At 38.6% G+C, this 22,480-nt stretch overlaps 1 pseudogene; it reads left to right on the forward strand.

The window, feature by feature from the left end:
- Positions 1 to 3,801: 3,801 nt before the first annotated feature.
- Positions 3,802 to 14,959, forward strand: LOC145114020 (uncharacterized; annotated as a pseudogene).
- Positions 14,960 to 22,480: the final 7,521 nt, after the last annotated feature.

Here is a 22,480-nt window from a genome sequence, read left to right on the forward strand (position 1 = left end):
AATATGGAAGTTTGAGTAAATTAATGCTCGGGAAGTGGGTTCCAAACATGCAAATGGATTACATAGTGATAAGATAATTGAAATGACTGATCTCCATCAAATATTAAGATCTCCACTTAATAATCGCCAAATCAGTTAACACTTATACCACTTAAGTTCTCAAGTTTAAAACAAATTAAACTAAAAGTGTTTAAGCCAACTAATTTTCAAATATAATGCCTCTTAACTTTGTCTGACTGTCAGACTTGATCACTAATATTGGCTTAGGGGATAGATCAACAAGATTATCTTCCAATGTGACTCATTGACTATGATGTATTTACATTCAAACAACTATCAAATGTTACGGTGCTTACTGAGTATGTACCATGTGAGCTTATGTGACTTGGGATCCATACTCGAGGTAAGTTCACCCTTATAGTCACAAGAAACTTCAAAAGGTCCATTAATGATTGAACTTCAACAATGATGTCACTAACGAATCTCTTTTATTTACATTGTTTTCTTTGAAATTTAGCTAACTGCAATACACTATAAGTTTATTGTGAAGTCCACTATAGTGTATTATTTGGTACTCTTCAAAGCTAATACTTCATTATTCATTAAAATCACAAATTCCGACTGCAAACAAAATCATCTTTATTAGCATGGTAATTAGCATCGGTGTAACCTTTACATTGATCTTCTTCCATACTAACAATATCATTTAATATGTCCTCCAAGGACACTTAGGAATGTTCTTGATATTGATTCGTTGATTTTTGCCAAATTGATCTGATTCGACTTGTCATGTTCAAGGCATACTAGTCATCGGATCGGGTACAAGTCATGGCATATATAATCAATCCCATAGTAAAAGCATGTAGGACACGATTCATATCCTCTAGCTCAATAATAGAACTAAGTCATTAGCATCACTCAATGTCATGCCATATTTTATTAAGCATGAACATTTCCAAGTTCCGTATGTCGAGTTTCCTCAAGAGTCCATGTACTTTGGCTTAATCCAATGAATGACTTAGATCTATCTCCATAGATCCTTATATTTTGTATGTGTGTTATATCTCCCATGTTTATCATAGCGAAACAATTTCCATACCAAGCCAATATTTTACACTTGCTAAGTTAGAATACAGTTTCATATGAATCGTACACTATCTATGTACAATACAAGGGTGACTATAGTACTCCCACTAGCATTGACAGCTATATGGCTCATTGAAACAAAGATTGCAATTACTCCCACTAGATTTGACATATATTTGGCTCATCTTCATTTCTCGAAATTCGAACTCCTTGAATTTTCTCATTGAAATAAAGAGTCCAATTTCTGAGATGCTTGTTTCGGTCCATAAATAAACTTCTCAATCTTATACATCCTTCACAACCTATCATGGTTTGATTATGTGTATGTTCCTATCCATGTTTGTCTCTTCTTGAAGATCCACTTACACCCAATAATTAAAGGGAAGTGCTTGATCTACCAAGTTTCAACATACATGGATGGATCTTTCTCTCATGTCCTCCTTCCATGTTGTAGCCTTTAGAGCCTACCATAGCTTTCGATAATTGGTATACTTTGACTGCTATCTACCAGTGACTCATATACCATAGTAATATAAACTCTTATATAACTAGGCGTATGACGTCCTCTATCTGATCTATAAGGAAGAGGCGTAGGAACGTCAGCTTCCTCAATAGCTCTTTTAATCTTGAATTGAATGCTAGGTCCAACTTTAGGTTCTTCATTGGCTGACTCTTGAATCTTATCAAGATCAATATGGCTCCCACTTTCCCTTTTAGATATCACCTCCCTCTCTTGGAAGACAGTCCTTCGAGCAACATACACTTTGTGTCGGAAGGTTTTTTAAACAACTATCCAAAATGCTTGTTGGGATGTCCAACAAGATAACACAACTCTATTTTATGTTCTAGATTTTCGATTGCTTCACGACGAGCGTAAGCCTCATAATCATAGACTTACATATGTGGTAGTAAGGACTGAATCCCACTTCACATATCATAGAGTGTTTCATGAACCTTATTAATTTGTAGAAGACCAAAAAACTTCTCGTAACACTATTCATGGTACAATCCATGAAATGTTAGCAAGCGTAGTACGATCATCAATCAATGATTTTTATACCTTTCCATCCAACACTCTTAGTGGCAGTGTTTTTATAATGACCCGAATTTCTATATGTCATCGTTGTTAGCATTCCGTTAAGTTTTATTCTTTAACTAACATTTTCATTTGTTTATAGTTATCTTTGGAGGGCCAAAGTATAATAAAATGGACATTAATCAAGTGTATGGTTCTAGGAGACATTTTGTGACACTTTGAGGGCCGATTATGGAAGTTATGGAGTATTTAAGCAACTCTAACCCTAAAATCTGGGAATCATCTTCTATTTGAAGCCAACAAACCTTACTTCTAGCCTTCACCTTGCTTGAGATTGATTCCTAGGAGTTCTTGTCTTTGGATTATTGTGAGAGTGAAGAAAGTGTGAAGGAAGAAGCCAATTGGAGTGTTCTTGGTGGTGTATTGCTGGACTTCCTCTCTATAATCTATTCCATTAGTTTATATTGATGTCCTTAGAACCATACACAAGAAGGAACATTGGATGATGAAAAAAATCCATGGTTTAAGTGTACTGGTTGGTCGCTTTCATGTCCCAATTGTTATAAGCTCTTAGGTATGTTCTTGAGGGGTTCAGATCATCTCAATGGAGGCTTTGATTTGACCCAAATCGAGTAGAGGAGGACAATCAATCGATTTCTTCAATTCTGTACCGGAAAGTTCCCACGACGTGGACATCCATTTGCCACACCATGGTGACGGGGAATTGATTGACATGAATCACATATGATACTCAGACCACGATGTGGACATCTAAGTGCCACAACATGACGACGAAAGTTGAACATGCGAAGATCATGACGGACACTCGCCCAACGATGTGGCACCTTCTTGGGCACGACGTGGATCATGACTGAACATAACCATTTTTGTTCTATGTTCTGTTTCTGATCAGCACTTTGTGTAAAATTTTAGGGGTGTTAGATTACTTGCTTAAAGGTGCTTTTCCTCTGTTCATAGCTCCACATAACTTGGACTAGAGGTGAGTCAATCCTTGTGGTTATTTAAGCACTTGATTAGGAAATTGCATACTCTTGTAGATATGTTTGGTCTATATGATGTTTGTGTGATGCCATAATCAGAATTTTTGATATATGTGCAATCCGATTTGTGAAGTATTGGCAGTGACAACTGTTAGGAAACCTTTGGTATGCTAGAATTCTTAAATTGATTATTTGATGCAAAAGAGGGTGTTAGCTCCATGCTAGTAGTGAGGTTTGTGTATGTTGTGAAAATGTGATGATATGCATGGACTTTCTATGTTTTGTCTTACTTGAATGAATCTAGGAAATGCATGCTAGAAGTTGGTTGCTAAAAGGTGTAGTTCTTTATATGCTACAAATTGATGACATATGGTAATTTTTAGAATATGTCTTTGATGTATGATATGATATGTAATATGTCTTGTAATAATAATAATAATAATAAATAAGCATGAATACATAATGATATTGGTGAGGTGTGTTTATGCCCCATATGAGTGGATTTATTAATTATAAATTAATTAAAATAAATGGGAATACATATAGCAGGGGTAAAACTGTAGAAACCAAATCTTAGGTTCGTACCCTATTGGATATCACGGTGGAAGGATGTCGTTGGAAGAAAAGAGCTTAGGATAAGTCGATATCGAGTGGTTTTATAGGTAACCATTTTGAAACATGGTTCTGGTGCATTTGGCCTACGTGAACTGGAGTGATGTTGTCTACTCAGAGACGCCAGATCAAGCATCATATTTGGGTGTACGTATGCGTTTGGAAGTAGCGTTTGACCACCCTCGAACGACAATTTTGTACATGCAAATTCAGAGTAGTGTCCCATTTGGTGTACTGGGTCGCCAGGTCATGTTAGTAGCGAACGAGGTATTTCTTGGGGGATGTTATCAATCTTTTAGACCCATGTAGCGAGGGACATTAAAATTAATTATAACGATGAGCACAATAAATAATAATTATTACGACAAATGAATTTCTAGATTAATATATACTTTGTATATTAATAATAACTGAGGTATGTTGTATTAATTGCATGGTTGAACATATTGTATGACGTATGTTTAATGTTTATTATTCATGTGCTTGAGATTGATTCACTATGCTAATGCTAACACTTGTTTGTTGCTTATTGTTATGGCTTGCTTTGGTACATGTAGCTTGATATCGATGGCTTGGCGACGTTGGGCTTTTGGGGTAGTTTTATTTATGTTATTTAGAGATGATACCATGTTGGATATGCTCTTGAGTTTTCACTACATTTGGTTTGAGATCTTACTTTTGTGTGGTTTTTTGAGTACTTTAATTTCTGATGGACTTGTTTTGGTAATAAAAGTAACATTGGTGATGTTTTCGTAAAATTCAAGGGTTATTTTCACTATAGCCCAACAATGTTTCGTGTTGGAAATAATTTTATGTGATTGTCACTTGAAATAAGTTGAGTATTGATTTACATTTTCTAATAAACATTATCAAAATGTTTCAGGTTGAAAAGATCCTGAATATTCAACAAGTGTTTGAAGAATCAGATGTTGGAGCACTTGAAGTTGAACATGGAGCACTTGTTGTATACATGGAGCACTTGTTGTACACATGGAGCACTTGCTGAACATGGAGCACTTGCAGCTTACATGGAGCACCTGCTGAATTCAAGTTGGACCATCATGATCTCAGATGGCACATCTAGATCATATGTGGAGCATCAAGATATTGGTGGATCATCCAGAATATTGATGGCTCATCAGAAACATTGTTGGCTCATCCACAACTCTATGGCTCAATAAGAGGTTGATGGATCAACATGAATACTTGGTGGCTCAACTCAAGTCAATGGATCAACATGATCACATTGATGGCTGTACAAGACTGCACATGGCACATCATGTACAATGAAGGAACTTCCAAATGCTCAAAGGCACATGAACTTCGTCCATGGTCCGTCTGTTGGATAAGGTGTATAAGTCCATAACTATTTCTGGTATGTACTTGACCCGACCCGGCATGGTCCATTTGGGTTGCATGGCACCATGCAATTGGATAAACTAAAATGAGAGAAATAACACTTATGGTTTATTAATATATTATAAGTTCTAATATATTAATAATATTATTTAATTAGTTTGATCAAGAATTAATTAAGTGATCAAAAGATAACTAATTAAATATATGGGTAGATTATGTAAATCTTCCATATCTTATATAGTGGGCTAAGAGGCTCCATGGATTATCAAGTTGGGTTCCACCCATAGGATGCTCCATGGAGGCTCCATGGGAGTTACAAACCCATGGGTCATGGAAATGAAGAGTCATGCCACATTAGGGTATACATGGTGTAACCCTAGATGTGACACACTATATAAGCAACATGTTCTCCACCAAAATCTGCGACACTAAGAAACAAGAGGGCTAGAGCCGATTTTGCAAGTGTAAGATTCTCTCAAAGTTTACTCCTTTGCATTTGGTGTTATGTGAAGCATTTGAGGCATCACACTTGGGGTGCTAGGCTCACAAGGTTTCAAGGATCATAATCAACAACAAGGTAAGTTATTCTATCTTTCATTCAAGTTAAAAATGTTCCCCATGTATGCTAGATAGGAATATAACCTTGCAATTCAACTTTGCATGATTATTAGACAAACATAGATCCAAGGTTATTAGGGTTGCATGTACACTTAGGAAGTGTTAGAATGCTCAAAACCCATCAGTGGTATCAGAGCATGGTTCGTTTGTTGTTTTTTTTTTGTGTGCAAACAGCTTGAAAAAAAATCGTTTTTATGTTTTCTGCTCGTATGAAAGTTTGCACATTTGTTGCTGGAAATGGACTAGAAACATTACCCTAAACTGTTTTGATGTTTTAAAGCTTGTTTTAGATGGTGTAATGTTTATGCTAATCCATTTACAATGGCAATTATTAAAATTACAAGTTTTTTTTTAACTGTAATTTTTGATTCTTGAAAGTGTTCATATTCATGTTCTTGAACTTATGAAGATTAGATGATCATAGGAATTGTTTGTAACCTTCATGGTAGTTTAATTCATGATCATAATGTGTTTTAATGGAGTCCATAACTTGTCCTCAAGTTATGGAAAACCAAAAGTCTCACTTTTATTAAAGCCATTAAAAGAACACAAGAGTTATAAAAATGAAGAGTCTTCATTTTTATTACTCAATTAATTCATAAGTTATAAGAAATGAAAAGTTTTGGAAGTTTACAAAACTTTCCCTCAAGTTTTGGAACATGTAAAGTCTTGATTAAAACTTTAGTTCCAACCCTTAGAATTTTAAAAGTTAAAATTCAACCCTTATACTTTATAATATTATAAGTTACTAATATATATATGTATAACGTCAAGTCGTCTTACCGCTAGTACGCCTCATTCACGAAGCCGGTCTATAAGGGGGGGTATAAGGTTGTTGCCTATAAAATGGCAACTTAATGGGTGTCCACTCTCACCCACCCTTCCTTGATCGGTGGAGGGTCGTTAGCCGAACGGGTAAGACAAGGACTTATAAATTCTCATTAAAAGTATGATGAATATTATAAAGTAACTAAATGCTTTTATTAAATTCCCAATCTTAGTTACTTTAGGAAAATGTGAATAAGGTGCTAATCCATGAAATTACACTTTACACTTTGTTTAAGTCGTTGGTGGAGCGTGTGTGGTTAACCGGCACACTAACTTGGACTTAACAAGGTAGGTAAAGGGTGACTTAAGGTTTACCATAGCATCGGTGGAGCGTGTGTGGTTTACCGGCACATCGATTGAGTGATAAACCTTGAGGGTACCAAGTGATTTGCATGGTTACTTCACACCTCGTTTTGTGATCCTCGGTATCCCAGTCACAAAACTTGGAGGGCACACTCGAGATTGAAACATGCCTTTGAAAAGTTCATTGAATCTCAAAAAGAATCTAGGAATTTCTAAGAACCAATTAAAAACCTAATATTTATATTTCGTTTTTCATGGTGGAAATTGGTGAATCGTCATTCACCTACCTTTCAAATATGTTATAGCTTGGATTACGACATACCTCTTCTAAGTTATAATATATTGTGATTGGATCCTAGCCTTAATATTAGATTTGGGTGTTTTATTAAGGACTCTCTTAATATCTAAACTAATCTTGTCCTGTTCTTTCAGATGTCTTCAAACAATGCTGCTTCTGGCTCTAATCCTAATGGCTCCTTTACCCTTATGAACTTGTGTGGGAAAGTCACTTTTGATGGATCCAACTTCAATGAATGGATCAGAAATATCAGGATGATTACCCGCTACGAGGACAAAGAATATGTCCTTGATAAGGAGCTTAAGGAGATTGATGAGACCACTGCAACTCCCCAGGAGATCGCTGACTTCCGGGCACATGAAAGGGATGCTACAAAAGTGGCATGCATCATGTTGGCCACCATGACAGCGGAACTCCAAAAGTCCTATGAGGACTTCTACCCTTTTGAAATGCACCAAGATCTGATGGAAAGATACCATCAAAGTGCACGACAAGAGAGGTATGAAATCACATGCTCTATCATAACAACCATGATGAAGGACGGGGAATCCGTCACGAGCCACATGCAGAAAATGCAAAGGTATATGGATCGGTTGCTGAAGCTTAATGTGAACTTCCCTGAGGAGCTTGCAATAGATATCATTTTGCACTCCTTACCATCGTGCTATGATCAATTCCGCATGACATATCACATGAATAAGGAAGAGGTCACACTCAGCAAACTTCAGGGACTCCTCAAGACCGCAGAAACAGGTCTTAAGGGTAAGTCGGTTGTTAACACTCCTACTCCAAACTCCGCCCCGGTTTTGGCAATCGGGAAAGGTAGAGGGAAGAAGAGGAAGAGCTCTTCGAAGGGTACCAAGGCTAGGACCCTTGATGGCTCTTCTTCAAGTGGAACCAAGAAAGGTTTTTTTCACTTCTTCTTCTGACCCTAAAGAGGCTGAATGCTTCTATTGCCATGAAAAGTCACATTGGAAGCGGAACTGCCCAAAGTACCAGCAAGATGTGAAGGATGGGAAAGTTAAACCCAACCATGCAGGTATTTACACTATCTTATCTAATAACTCACCCCATTCTAACTCTTGGGTCCTTGATACCGGTTGTGGTATTCATATCTGTTCTGATTTGTAGGGACTAAGAAGAAGTGAGAATGTGGAGCATGGAAGAATAAACTTAATCATGGGGAATAGGAAAGCTTTACCTGTCACCAAGATTGGAGTTTATACTTTATCGCTAAGTAGTGGGTTTAGTTTAGATTTGAATAAATGTTGTTATTCGCCAGAAATGGCAAGAAATATTATTTCCTTTCATACATTGTATAAACAAGGTTTCACCTTTTCATTTGATAATGAAGTTGGTTCGATTAATGCTTTCTTTAATAATGTTCTTTATTTTAAAGCATTACCTTGTGATGGTGTGTATGAAACTGTATCTGTGGTTGATAACTTAGGAAATAATGTATTGTGTATTGATTCTGTTAATGATAATAACTTGGATAAAACATCATTATGGCATTGTCGTCTTGGACATATAAGCAAGAAACGCATAGGCCAACTCCAAAAGTATGGAGTATTGGATTCATTTGACCTAAAGTCAGATGATAGTTGCGAATCATGCTTACTTGGAAAAATGACAAAGTCACCCTTCATAGGCTCTTGTGAGAGGGGTGAAGGTTTGTTGGATCTTATACACACGGATGTGTGTGGGCCCTTCAAACATGCCACAAGGGATGCTAATCGTTATTATTTGACTTTTACTGATGATTACAGTAGATATGGATATGTCTACTTAACCAAGCATAAGTCAGAGACTTTTGAGAGGTTTAAAGAGTTTAAACAGGAAGTCGAGAATCAATTGGGCAGGAACATTAAGATGCTTCGATCCGATCGAGGTGGTGAGTATCTTAGTTCAGAGTTCCTCGACTATCTTAGGGAATGTGGGATTGTCTCACAATTGACACCTCCCAGGACAACGCAGTTGAATGGTGTAGCTGAGAGGCGTAATCGAACCTTGTTGGATATGGTTCGTTCCATGATGAGTCGAGCTTCGCTACCAATCTCATTTTGGGGCTATGCCTTAGAGACTGCCACCCATATCCTTAATCTAGTTCCCACAAAGAAAGTTGCCAAAACTCCTCATGAGATGTGGACTGGTAAAGTACCCAAACTAGACCACATTAATATTTGGGGTTGCGAGGCTTTCGTGAGACGCGAGACTCATGATAAGCTCGAACCTCGAAGTGAGAGGTGTATTTTCATCGGCTACCCACAGAAATCCTTTGGTTACCTCTTCTACAGACCTAGTGAGAATGTGGTCTTTGTAGCTAGGAGGGCTTTCTTTCGAGAGAGAGAGTTCATATGCCAAGGAGACAGTGGGAGGCAAGTTGACCTTGAAGAAATTCAAGAGTCAAGTGGTGAAGGAACTTCAAACCCTAGCACTCAACTTGAGGAGGAAACTTCTGTTGAGCCAATTGACAAGTCTGTACCTCTGAGGCGTTCCACAAGGGTTAGGAATGCACCTGAGCATTACTATGGATTCCATATTACTGCGAAAGGTGATACACTTATCAGTGATGAGACACTGATAGGTCTGGATGAACCTAACAGTTACGCGGAAGCCATGGCAGGCCCTGAGTCAGCCAAGTGGAAAGAGGCAATGGACAGCGAGATACAGTCCATGTATGACAATCAAGTTTGGAACTTGGTTGAGAATGTACCAGGTCGTAAGACTGTAGGGTGCAAATGGATCTTCAAGAAAAAGACCGACATGGATGGTAATGTACACACTTATAAGGCACGACTGGTTGCAAAGGGTTTCTCACAAACTCCGGGAGTTGATTATGATGAGACCTTTTCTCCAGTGGCCAAGATTAAGTCTATTAGGGTTCTGTTAGCCATAGTCGCATTTCATGACTATGAAATATGGCAAATGGATGTCAAAACCGCTTTCCTTAATGGAAAGTTGGCTGAGGATGTTTACATGAGTCAGCCAGAGGGTTTTGTCAACACAGAGTACCCTAATAGAGTGTGTAAGCTTGAGAAATCCATTTATGGGTTAAAGCAAGCACCTCGCAGATGGAATCTTTGCTTTGATGAGAAAGTCAAGGAATTTGGCTTTTCTAGGAGTGAAGATGAATCTTGTGTATATGTCAAGGCTAGTGGGAGTATAGTTAGCTTTTTGGTATTGTATGTGGATGACATACTACTCATAGGAAATGACATCCCAACTCTGCAGGAAGTTAAGTCCTGGCTTGGGAAGTGTTTCTCTATGAAGGACCTAGGAGAAGCTGCCTATATTCTAAGGATAAGGATCTTGAGAGACCGGAGTAAAAGACTAATTGGACTTAGTCAGAGTACTTACTTGGATAAGGTGTTGAAGAGATTCGGCATGCAGGACTCCAAGAAAGGAGAGTTACCCATCCAGAGTAATGCCAGATTGAGTAAGACACAAAGCCCTAGGACTGAGGCTGAGATAGCGGAAATGAGTCGAATACCTTATGCTTCGGCTGTAGGATCGATTATGTATGCTATGACGTGTACTCGACCTGATGTAGCCTTTGCTTTGAGCATGGTTAGCAGGTATCAGGGGAACCCTGGCAAGGCACACTGGACTGCGGTAAAGAATATCCTCAAGTACCTACGGAGGACTAAGGACTGGGTCCTTACCCTCGGTGGGAGTGAAGACTTGAGAGTTGTAGGGTATAGTGATGCTAGCTTTCAGACTGATAGGGATAATTTCCGCTCTCAGTCAGGCTGGGTCTTTACCTTAAATGGAGGAGCAATTTCTTGGAAGAGTTCCAAGCAAGAGACAGTGGCTGATTCAACTTGCGAATCAGAGTATATAGCAGCTAGCGAGGCAGCAAAGGAGGCGATATGGCTGAAGAACTTCATTGGAGACCTTGGAGTTGTACCAGCTATTAAAGAGCCAATGGAAATTTTCTGTGATAGTGAAAGTGCAGTTGCCTTAGCCAAGGAACCAAGGGATCACGGGAGATCCAGACACATCGACAGAAAATACCATTTCATCAGACATCGAATAGAAGAAGGACTCCTCGTGGCAAAGAGGGTATCATCGAATGAGAATCCAGCAGATCCCCTCACGAAGGGACTGACTCGGGTTAAGCATGTCCAGCATGCTCGGAGCATAGGGCTGAAGGATGATATTAGATTTAGTAGTTAGATAACCTTGAAATTTGTAAAGTGTAATTGACATTAGATGATGAATAAAAGGTGTTTTATTTATGAGTAAAGTGTTGCTATCTCTTGTCGATCGTTTACTATATTACTTTTGCATGTTTTGACTTCCAGAATAATTATGTTTGGTATATCATATTATTCGAACCTCCACAGTCGGTCATATGTCGGAAGTAGGTATGAATCAAGACTGTCATGATTGGTTGCAGAGGTCTAAGTTGTTGGACATGGCTACAACACTCATGAGTGCTCATAAGTTCTGAGCATTGGACTCAACCCACGCTCACTGGAATCACTTCATGGAATTTATCTCGAGTGATCGTGAGACGGTAATATCATATAAGTCTTCAAACCTAGAGATATGATTTGTTACTTATGAGTTGGTTATGCATTGATTGTACGTTAACGCATTGGTAACTTGATGTTATAAAACGTGCTTTTGTGTATAATTCAATGAGTGGTAGAACAAACATATGAGTCAAAGTTTATCTGTTCCTTCTTGGATTAGAAGCTGATATCTGGGCCCCTCGATGATTTTGTTTTGACCTATGTACCGAGCTCGGTCAGAACTAAGTTGATGTGTTCAATTAAGTTCTTTGTCAAACAAATCGGAAATCGGGAAACAAACTGCTGGACAATAAGTAAGACATTGTTCCATGTATTTGTCCGGCTGATATCTAGAACAGAGGATTATATGATCACTTATCTTAAATGGCGTATCATCATCTTCTCAGTTCCGAGAGACCTTGAAAGAGCTACGATTGCCGATCGGTTCCTGAAGTATTGCAGTTATAGTTATTAAACTTATCCAAGTGGGAGACTGTTGGATAAGGTGTATAAGTCCATAACTATTTCTGGTATGTACTTGACCCGACCCGGCATGGTCCATTTGGGTTGCATGGCACCATGCAATTGGATAAACTAAAATGAGAGAAATAACACTTATGGTTTATTAATATATTATAAGTTCTAATATATTAATAATATTATTTAATTAGTTTGATCAAGAATTAATTTAGAATTAATTAAGTGATCAAAAGATAACTAATTAAATATATGGGTAGATTATGTAAATCTTCCATATCTTATATAGTGGGCTAAGAGGCTCCATGGATTATCAAGTTGGGTTCCACCCATAGGATGCTCCATGGAGGCTCCATGGGAGTTACAAACCCATGGGTCATGGAAATGAAGAGTCATGCCACATTAGGGTTTACATGGTGTAACCCTAGATGTGACACACTATATAAGCAACATGTTCTCCACCAAAATCGGCGACACTAAGAAACAAGATGGCTAGAGCCGATTTTGCAAGTGTAAGATTCTCTCAAAGTTTACTCCTTTGCATTTGGTGTTGTGTGAAGCATTTGAGGCATCACACTTGGGGTGCTAGGCTCATAAGGTTTCAAGGATCATAATCAACAACAAGGTAAGTTATTCTATCTTTCATTCAAGTTAAAAATGTTCCCCATGTATGCTAGATAGGAATATAACCTTGGAATTCAACTTTGCATGATTATTAGACAAACATAGATCCAAGGTTATTAGGGTTGCATGTACACTTAGGAAGTGTCAGAATGCTCAAAACCCATCACCATCACGAACAAGTAGTTGTACATCTTCAAGTTCAAGAGACATTCCAATATTCAAGAAACATCTCAACTTGATCAATACTTCTGGAAGTTGATGACATCTAACAAGACAATTGAGCAACATGATGCTCATGTTGCTCATCACATTTTCAATGTTGATCAAGAAGGCTCAAGAATTATGAAGACTCATAACTTGGATGGAACCCTAACGGAATACTAATGGAATTGGAATATTCCATCCATTCTCCGTTAAGTAGGGAAAAGGTGTCAACTGATGACTAAGTCATGATGATGTGTCAACACCTGATTGGTCAAGCCATGTCATGGGCTTTTCCAAAGCCTATAAATAGGCCCCTTGGGATCCATTATAAAGTTGCTCTTTCGTGCTCTTCCTTGCTCGTTCCAAATCATTATGCACAATTGCTGCTTAGACTAGTTTTCAGAGAGTCATTTGAGTGTTTTAGCTTGTCTATCATTCAAACAGTTGTAACTGATTCTTGATGAATATGAGACACTTTTGAATCATTGAACATATAAAAAACGTTTTTATCATCAACTTGGTGATTCACAACTCTTTATTTTCCGCATTACTTGCCACTTGACGATTCTGAAACTCTGTTTCAGTATTTTCAACACTTGGACTATTCTAGTCTAGGTTTACTGAATTTTTCTCATTTCTTCATTTCGTATATTGGTTTAAATGGTCCCTCGTGAGTTTTTTTGCATTTAAAGGGTACGAACTTGTGTTTTACCGATTAATTTCGTACCTTTACCCATTTTTGAAGGTTACACTGCCTTGTCAACTGCCAACTAAGCGGGTGAGTCAACAATGACTCAATGGTGAGTCGACTCATCGTTGCCACATAAGCTAAGAGTTATTACGCCTAAGCACAAAATCGAACTTCATCTTCTTCATCAGAGAGAAAAGAAAGAATACCCAAACCTTTGGTTCCTTTGTGTTCTTCATCAAAAAGACAAGAAAGGCACAAAATCAAGAACACCCAAACAAAGTTAACATGAATTTGACTTATAAATGCAAGAACCTCCACTACAAATCCGCCTCATTACTATCATGAAAACATTTCAATGGATTTTCTCCTCAAACTCCATGGTTGGGAAGTCCGTGATTACCCTTGGAAAGTATACAATCAGATGGAAGGAACTCCACCCTTACATCACAAAATTTGTTCATCTCAAAATGAATTCCACTTTGACAAGCATCCCCAAAACCCACTATTTCGCAATCAATCGAGAAAAATTTGATTTTGTTGAACCTAGATTAACCTACGAGACAATCGGCAAATGATTTAGAAAAGGGGTGAATCCATTTATCGAAGACGCGTATCGGGATTTTATCAACAATGCTTGATTTTCTCAGAATCTCCAGAATCGAAGACGGTAATTTGCTGATAATGTTGGATGTCGATGAAATCCTGAGTGCTCATACCATTGATCTTTTAAGATGGTGCGACGGACCTCCGTCGGTGATTCATCGGAACTTGAACAACTAGTTGTATCCCTTTGAATTCAATGTCGATCATGGCAATTGGAGGGCCTCTTTTCACCAATATCAAAAGGGGAAAACGAGATATGTTCATTACAAACAACCCGACTATTTTTTAGCGGATTCAGGGTGTCATTGTAGCTTTTGTTTCAGAAATATCAACGATTTCGTGTTCAAGATGAAAGCGTATAGCCATACAGATCGAGTGAGATTTTCTCATTTTTTTTATCCGAAAAGGATTCTGAATGTGATTTGCAATGGGTATGACTTGTATGACATGCTTCCTAAGGAGTACACTTTCAGGGATATTATCTCAAAAAAGGGTCCGATTCCTTATTCTTGTTCGAGTGTTCATCTTCCTTCTTATCTATTGAAACATGTACAATGCAACCCAACTTCTCGATCAAATGCTTCAACCAAACTTATTCGTGTGAGGACCAAATTAAACACAAAAATTGGAGAAGGCTTCTACCAAACAGTCAAGAAGATGAACAAGTTGGGAGTAGAAGATTTTCTAATTTGGTCGTAGCTCTCATACCAGCGTGGCAATTAGGTGTCATATGGAAATTGATGATTAGGATGGGGTCACCGGATGACCCCTTCAAATTTTCCACAATGACCTTTTAAAACCTAAAAACACAAGTTTGTACCGTTTAAAGGCAAAAAAATCACGAGGGACCATTTAAACCAATATACAAAACATTGTTGGGGTACAATGACAATAACCCAAAATTCAAAATAAGACTGCCGCTAACGTATGAATTTAAATAAATATTTTAAAGATAAAAAATTGGTGAAAAATCACGGTGTTACAAGTTGGTATCAGAGTCATGATGTGAGTGAACTGAACACAGAGGCCGGTGTTTAGACTCATAGTGTAGATTGGCTAATTAGGTGCTTTAGGATCTTAAGTGGCAGGGTGTGTGTTGAGAGTTATATGATAGTGACTTGTTAACTTTTTGAACTTACCTTTCCTGAAATTGTTATGTGTACCTAAAAATCTTCGTTATTTAGGAACAAGTCGCTCGCTGATGAGAATTCTAATGTTGGGGGTGCCACCGGCAATCAGGACAACCGCGCACCAGATGCATCACCATTCATTTTTCGGACCCCACCTGTTGGCCGACAATCATGAGCTCAACCAACATGTAATGAGCGCAACACCGCGAGTGCCACTATCATTGCAGAACTCCAGGAGCAGCTCCAGGCTCAAAATGTTGAGTTGTTGAGGCACGATCAGACGACAGAATGTATGGAGCAGTCCATACGCGCAACTGGCCTTCTACCCTCAGAGGACGAGGACGACGAGGAGCCACGCGAGGTGGTAGCTAAGAGCCTCTCAATGACCCAGGAGCGGAGCAGGGACCCCATCAGGGATCGTGATGAGGGTCGGGGTAGTTTATTTAGGACATTCACAGACCGTCAACCCCTGTCTTTTGGGGTGGAGCCAACCCAAATGTGTGCATGCATTGGTTACAAAAGATAAGTTAGATATTCCGTAATGGTGATTCCACTAAATCACAGAAGGTTAGCTACACGGTTTTGAAGTTGGATGGTGAGGACCTCGAGTGGTGGGAAGTGTTGAACCTTATTATTACTCATAGTGTAGATTGGCTAATTAGGTGCTTTAGGATCTTAAGGGGCAGGGTGTGTGTTGAGAGTTATATGATAGTGACTTGTTAACTTTTTGAACTTACCTTTCCTGAAATTGTTATGTGTACCTAAAAATATTCGTTATTTAGGAACAAGTCGCTCACTGATGAGAATTCTAATGTTGGGGGTGCCACCGGAAATCAGGACAACCGCGCACCAGATGCATCACCATTCATTTTTCGGACCCCACCTGTTGGCCGAAAATCATGAGCTCAACCAACATGTAACGAGCGCAACACCGTGAGTGCCACTATCATTGCAGAACTCCAGGAGCAGCTCCAGGCTCAAGATGTTGAGTTGTTGAGGCGCGATCAAACGACAGAATGTATGGAGCAGTCCATACGCGCAACTGGCCTTCTACCCTCAGAGGACGAGGACGACGAGGAGCCACGCGAGGTGGTAGCTAAGAGCCGCTCAATGACCCAGGAGCGGAGCAGGGACCCCATCATGGATTGTGATGAGGGTCAGGGTAGTTTATTTAGGACGTTTACAGACCGTAAACCCCTGTCTTTTGGGGTGGAGCCAACCTAAATGTGTGCATGCATTGGTTACAAAAGATAAGTCAGATATTCCGTAATGGTGATTCCACTAAATCACAGAAGGTTAGCTACACGGTTTTGAAGTTGGATGGTGAGGACCTCGAGTGGTGGGAAGTGTTGAACCTTATTATTACTGAGGCAGCTCGGTGTGCCATGACTTGGGAGATCTTTAGCCGGAAAGTACAAGAACAAATTTTCACTCCAGGACAAATATGCAAGATCGAGCGCAAGTTTCTATCATTGGAGAAGGGCATCATTTCGATTTCAAATTAAAACTCTATATTTTCTGAGAAGTTGCATTTAGAGAAGAGTTATTGCCCCAATTGTAACACTAGTCAAAATAGGTCAATAGACAATCACATGTGATTATGCCAATCATGTAATGTGATTTTGTTAAACTAGTAATGTGATAAGAGTGCTATGTAGTTCATGATAAATTCTAATACAAATATGAACTTTCTTTATGATACAACTCAAAGTATACGTCCATACGATTCCAAAAATATAGAGAATGTCTGAATCTGACTTCACATGAAGAAGTTATGATAAACCGAACACTATAAATCTCTATAATAAGAAGAATTTAAAATAGACTTAGAATTAGCTATTGGAGTCTAAAGAGAGTTGTAGTACTTGTAAATACCTACGCGTGCATATAGAGAACGTCAAAAACGGAGTTCGTATGTGAAAGTTACGACCTTCCGAAGATTCAACTGTCAGAAACCCTAATGTGACTGAGGTCACGACGTGAGCACAGAACTCACGACGTGAGGAGTCATCTATCCACATCTCGGAATCTAGAAGGTGTGTGACGAGGCTGCGAGGGGATAAGATCCAAACTCACGAGGTGAGCAAGGATATCCCACGACGTGATGAGTCACATGGCCACCTTCCGAAGCTAGGGACGCAAATGGCAAGTCTACGGGGATAAGATCTTAAGTCACGACGTGGGCCTTATAAAACCCACGACGTGGGGGGTCCAAAATCCCTACTATAAATAGCAGGTCCGATTTCATCCATTCTTACACCAAAACTTCTTTATCCTCTCTCATTTGGTGAAGCCCTCTTGCCTCCCGAGCCCCGACGACCTTGTATGCTGACCGTTTCTGCTTAGATAACATAAAATCACGCTACTAGGGTGAGTTTCACGGCCCCACTTTCTAATATTTTCGGGGGAAAATGCATGCTAAATATTGTATATACGTTATTATGATGTCTGTATAATAGTATGTTCGTATCAACATATATAGTTATATTAACTGGAATATAGTTGTTTTGTCTCATATATATCTAAACTATATATGATATTTTCAAATCACACAACTATGTTAAACTTGTTAGCATGATTAGTATTATAGAAGTATACTAATATATACTCGGATTTATACTCGAGAATTATATATATATATATATATATATATATATATATATATATATATATATATATATATATATATATATATATGTGTGTGTGTGTGTGTGTGTGTGTGATGTAACTTGTGAGTTATACTTCGGAGTTCTATTTATACTATGTGGTGTGATAGACCCAGAGTTATACTCGGAAGTTATATATATTGTTTGTTAAGTATGTTATATGATATTGTTGGTTTTATGTCAAGATAAAACATGTATGTTATTGTTGGTTTTATGTCAAGATAAAACCTGGTTTTACTTCAAGTTATAGCTGTTATACTACCTAAATGTTATGAAGTTAGGAGTACTGTTTAAAAGCATAGTCTAGTAACTTAGGGTTTTAGACATGAAAATGCTTTTGTTGTTAGGACTATAGAACGTCGTCAAAGTCAACATGAGCTACCTCATTCATCAACTAAGATTGGGGATCTTAGTGGAAGTCCTCTGACCTGTAACCGTTAATCCCGTGTGAGCGAGGAAATCGTGTATGAATAAGATACGGGTTGACGACCCCACTCGTGGTTGTTAATTACAACCCAAGACAAGCGAGTGACGATCCATTCCTTTTATTTGTTATTGTTCCGGCGTCGATGAAGCGTGCGGTATTGTTTCTCATGCTAAATCATTAGTGTATTGTTTCTCATCGTAAATCATGAGTGTATTGTTTCTCATGGTAAATCATGAGTGTGTTTTGTCAGGGTTTTGTTGTCAAGCAGCGGTTACAGACTCATGGTAGCAACTTGTTAGAAATATTATACAAGTATTAATGTTAAGTATAAGTTTCCCCATACTTATACCCTAGGTACTACTTGTATATTAAGTAGATAATTATACCTAACACACATACTCATATAGAATTGAAATAGATTTATACGTAGCGGTGTTTACTCGTATAGAATTGAAATAAGATTTATACATAGCAAATTTCCTTTGTATGGAATTACAAACACTTATATTTATAGTATATGAGACTTATAGGTAAACTACTTATTTGGTAAGTAAACTTTTATACCTAGGATATATATACTAAACGTTGGAGAGTCAAAATGATACTTTCAAAACTATACTTTTGAAACTTGGAAAATGTATTATTTTTATATGGAGTCAAAGCCTGTGGAATCACCAACTTTATGTTGACGTATTTTAAATTGCATGTGTTTTCAGGAAGTTGATAACTATGATACGAGAAATGACGTTACACTGCCCGGTGTTTCCGTCGAGGGCCGGGGTGTGACAGATTGGTATCAGAGCTATTAACTATAGTGAACTAGTACTTTCTTAGGAAAGCACGACTATAGTTTAGGGCTTACTCTATTAGGTTTAGGTATATCCCTTAGCCTACAATAAAAAGTATTGTTAAGTATTCTACTGAAGGACTACTTACGGGAGCGGTGTCAAGGATAGACGTGTCGATTTGGGTTGCTGGATTCCAGAACGGCTATATGCTAAAATGATCCTGCCCTTTCGACTGTCCTGACCGGTCGGAGCCTTATCAGATAGACCTGAAGTAACAAACAATTGTTAAAGCGTGAATACAATAAATAAGAATATAGAGTCATATATAAAGACTCAGACCCGCGATGACAATACACCTTAATACCCAAAATGTTTTTGATCTCAATGATTTAGATCAAATATTCCAACTAAAGTTTATATGTGCGTATATCCTATCACAATTAGGTGTAGGTGCGCAACTACATTTTATTATGATCAGATCATATGAACTATTTAATTTGGGAGTAATATTTGATAGACTAAAACTCTTGGTGATCCAAAACGTATAGGAATTCGACATGGCACATTCACGAGAATGGATAATCATCGAGGATATGGATGAAGAAGAGGAAGTTTCATTCCCCATGATGGTAGGCGATCCTTACTACCCTATAAATCCAACCACCTTTCATCCAATACCTTCTGACGATGGAGCACCTTTACCCTCCAACGAATGGGAAGAGAGTGAACCAATGGAAGAAAGCGAATCCATGGAGGAGACAGAGTCGGTGGCATCATCTTTACCACCACTGAACACTCTTTACCGTAAAGTTCCAGGAGGAGTAAAAATGAAATGCATGGCACGTAAATCCATACCGATATGGAAAAAGATTAAGAAGAATCAGAAGGCGACATCTTCAGGAAGTCGTAGAGTTCAAGATGAACCTGCACGGATCGCACAAACCGTTGATAGGTGGGTGGCGGAAGAAAGAGCTGCTAAGATGTATGAGACTGGTCAATCATCTCGACCACATCTTCCACATTCTTCTGAAGATAACACTTTATCTCAATTGTTTGAGAAAAGTGTGAAAATTGAAGATAAGATGGAAATTATAGAAGGAAGGGCTACTCATCTCTTTGGAAGAGTACGAAGGCTAGAAGGACAAAGGACGCGAGATCAGGAATCGGTGATGGATGTCCATCATCGTATAAATTTCGCCTATAACGACATGATTACTCACGATGCAAGGATTGCAGACTTAGAACTCTACAATCAAACCTCAAGGAATGAAGAACGCACGGGAAGTCTTGAGCAGAGAACTCAAGCACTTGAGGAGCAAGTGGTTAATGTCACTGACGTGCTAGGTCATCATTTAGGTTTCTGGTAGATAAGCTAAAACTAGTGGTTGTGTAAATAGAGAAATCAGACTAGTTAAGGCGAAAAGAGGAAAGTTTATAGCAAGGATGTAGAAAACCTTGCAGATTTTGCAATGTTTATAGAAACTTTTCTCTTATAAACCTAAATAAACTGATGTAACCGCTGGTAGTAATATGAAGCATATATTACAGTAATCATTGTGTTGTCCACTATGTTTTACACTTTGAAGAATAACTGAAGTATTTAGTACTCGTGTATTAAATAATTAACAAAACTTATAAAATTCTTATTATTTTAGGAACTAAAACAAAATGCCTAGAAGGAGTAATCGGCTAAACCCTAACCGACTATCAGCACCACAACATCCACCAGAACCAAACCCCCCAATAGGTACAGCACAACTGGAAGAAATCATAGCTCAAAGAATTGTTGCGGCTCTATCTAATGTCACAAGAGATGGAGTTAGAAATGAAGGCCATGTAGGGACCGCTAGAACGTGTACCTACAAAGATTTTATGAATTGCAGGCCAAAAAACTTTCATGGAAATGAAGGGGTAGTTAATTTGACGAGGTGGATAGAAAAGACAGAGTCCGTCTTTCAAATAAGCTTCTGTCCAGATGATTGTAAAGTACGATTTGCAGCATGTACTTTCGCTGATGCAGCACTCACATGGTGGAACAACCATGTGAATACAATAGGAATTGATACTGCAAATTCCATGAAATGGGAGGAGCTAAAAATGATGCTAGTGGAGGAGTATAGTCCTAGGGAGGAGATACATAAACTGGAACAAGAACTGTGGACCCTAATCATGAAGGGTTCAGAGATAAAAGCTTATACCGCTAGATTTAATGATCTTGCAGTAATGTGTCCAGCACTTGTAACCCCTGAATATAAGAAGATTGAGCGATATATTTGGGGTTTAGCATCGCAAATCAAAGGCCTGGTGATCGCATCAAAGCCTACGACCTATGACAGCACCAAGAGAATAGCTCATCAGCTAACCCTCATAGAGATCCACGGAACAGAGGTGGTCTCAAAGGCTGAGTCTCCCAAATCTGGAACAAACAAGCGCAAGTTTAATAGGAAGAATCCCAAACAATCATCTGAGAAAAGACAAGAAGTGGCAACCAATTATGCAGCCACGACAGCAGTACCTACGCAATCAAAATATTTATGGTGCAATCAGTGCAACCGTCATCATCCATGTGACTGTTTTGTCTGCACGAAGTGCAAGAAGAAGGGACATACTGCTAGTCACTGCAGGAGCACAACCCCTGCAACAGTGAATCAGGGAACAAATACTGGAGCAGGCCATGGTGAAGGAAAAAAGTGTTATGAGTGTGGAGAGGTTGGACATATCAAGAAAGAATGTCCAAAGTTAAGGAGTCAAGAAGGCATAGGGCGTGGCAGGGCGTTCGTGATAGGAAGCAGAGAAGCTATCCAGGACCCTTCGGTCGTATCTGGTACATTTCTCATAGATAATTTATATGCTACTATACTCTTCGACTCTAGAGCAGATCGAAGTTTTATAACTCCGACATTTAGAAAATTGTTAAGTCATGAGTCTAGTAAATTAAAAGAAATCTACGAAGTAGAAACCGCTAACGGTCAAACTGAGAAAACACATGAAATCCTAGAAAACTGTCTGTTAACTCTTAATAACTACCTTTTTCACGTCAACCTCATACCAATGCCTATCGGTAGTTTTGATGTCATAATTGGCATGGATTGGTTATCTTCACACCGCGCCGAAATTCTATGTCATGAGAAAGCCATACGACTACCCTTACCAAACGGCGAAGCCCTGATTATCTATGGTGATAAATCTGGGAAGAACCTCAAAGTCAT

The sequence above is a fragment of the Lactuca virosa genome, chromosome 5 (genome assembly GCF_052849685.1).
Source record: "Lactuca virosa cultivar CGN04683 chromosome 5, Lactuca_virosa_CGN04683_v6, whole genome shotgun sequence".
NCBI classification, from domain to species: Eukaryota; Viridiplantae; Streptophyta; class Magnoliopsida; order Asterales; family Asteraceae; genus Lactuca; species Lactuca virosa.